The following is a 2,129-nucleotide window of genomic DNA, read 5'->3' on the forward strand; positions in this document are numbered from 1 at the left end:
ATAATCACTGAAAGGAGATATAGTACATGAAGTTACAAGGAAGAGTGGATTGTTGTTACAAAGAGAATCTTATTCTAGAACACTTAGATCTATGTAATTAGGTACATCTTCACCAAGGTTTCTTCGACGTAGGAGTTCCCTTCGTATCTTCAGATCGACGACTCTTCCAGGCATGCTATCATCTATCCAGAGCAAAAGATACATCAAGTGATCCATTGGACATAGACGTAGCTCTGACATTCTCTGAAATCTGACTTCACCTTCATAGTCAAGGAATATAACTCCTAACTCAGTTTTAAAATGCACAGAGTTGGGTTTATAGGGACCCTTTTCTGGCAAGTCAAGATTCAGCATAGAAATGTCAATACTCATATGACCCTTCAGGACTTCATCTAAGGAGAACTTTGTTTCATGTTCGTTCCTTAGGGATGGTCCTTCATTATGATCAGAGAGCTTTATTTTCTTCTTCCCACCTTTCTTCAGAGTTGGCTGGTCAGGGACCTTGACATACCTGGACATCCTTTTGATGAGCTCGTTGATGGTCTCCTTGATAACTGTCTTGTGTTTCGACTTGGATTGCTGAATGGCTTGTCTGATCTCCATCCATTCGCTGTATCCACAGCGGCCTAGATAGGAAGGATACTCGGTAATGGCATCAAGATTGTCCCTGGTGATGAGCATTGAGAGAAGAGTTCCACCGTCTTTGGATCGTCCGCTGATGCTGACGCTGAAGATTGGGCGGGGACTGAGTCTCTTTTTCAGTTTTGCTTCGCTCCATTGCTTATCCTTGTCCATAAGCTTCAGCTTCTTCTTACGATCAGCTTCTGCCATTGAAAGAAGTTTAGCTTGGGCTTGGACAGCACTCATCGTTTTCTTGGACTTCTTCTTGGGAAGGACTTTAGCAGCTAGAGACTTGGCCAGCTTTAAGCTGTCTTCAGTCTGCTTCCTTTGAAGCTCTAGCTCTTCTTTAACCCTTGATGCCTCGAGTCTTTTAGCTTCAGAAAGAAAGTCAAACTCACCACCACTAGAGGTACGAAGAGGAATTTTTACTCTAGTCTGGTCGAGCGACTCCTTAAGCTGAGACATCTGCTGGTCTGTTGGAGTATAAGAGCTGGGTTGATCAGATACCCACTCTAGTCGACTGCAGGTTGTTGAAGGGATGTGAAGTTGGTATTCTGAAGTAATCACTACCTGAGAGGTGGAGTCTTCAAATAAGGTTTGTTGAGGGCTTGCGAAAAGTACCTTCAAGTTACCTTCTTCAGCGACCGCCTTGCCTTTTGACTTGGGGTCCTGGTGCCCTGATGGAGTCGATTCACCTTGTCTTTGCTCCCCCTGGGATTGAGCTTCCCTGAGGGCAACACCTTTGGTAACGGTTGATGGCTTCTGGAACTTGATGGTAAAGTCATCTTCATCATCATCGTCATCGTCACCATCTAGATCATCTCCGGTGTCTGGAATGACAGGTTCATCATCGTCTTCATCATCATCATCATCATCATCTTCACCATCTTCAACATCATCATCATCATCACCAGCAGCAGTGACAGTATGGACATCATCCCTAGGGATGGCTTCTACAACCTGAGCTTGGGCAGCTTTGGTGGTAGGGATTACCGGAGCAGTAACCGCTTCAGCTTCAACTGCAACAGAAGCTGATACTGGACCAATAGCTTGAGAAGCTGTAGGAGCAGCATCAGATGATCCACCAGCGTTGGACCTCATCTCCCCCTCTCTGGCTAAAACAACAGAGATTTGACCAGAGAGTTCATCCAAGCGCTGTCGCTGGAGAACCATTGAATCCTCCAGCCTTTGCAAAGCATTGGCTAGAGTTGTTGTTGCCTCACGCGTTTGAGAGAGCTGAGCAAGATCATCGGCAGAGAAGGAGGGTGCACTCACTGCAGCTGGTTGACGGACATCATCCAGGATTTGCTGAAGAAGTCCAGTCTGCTGTTCAGCTATAGCTTGAGCATCGTCAGCCCTACTGTGAAGAATAGCGAGGGCATCGTTGTTGATTTGAACAGCTTCCTGGAGAGTCTGGAGCTGACTCTGAACTTCTTGAACGTCCACCTGGAGGGCTAGGAAGTTCGCATCAAGATCGCCTTGGCGGGGCATCTCTTGGTGAACTTCGT

The sequence above is a fragment of the Cynara cardunculus genome (assembly GCF_001531365.2).
Source record: "Cynara cardunculus var. scolymus isolate 2C chromosome LG 3, CcrdV1, whole genome shotgun sequence".
NCBI classification, from domain to species: Eukaryota; Viridiplantae; Streptophyta; class Magnoliopsida; order Asterales; family Asteraceae; genus Cynara; species Cynara cardunculus.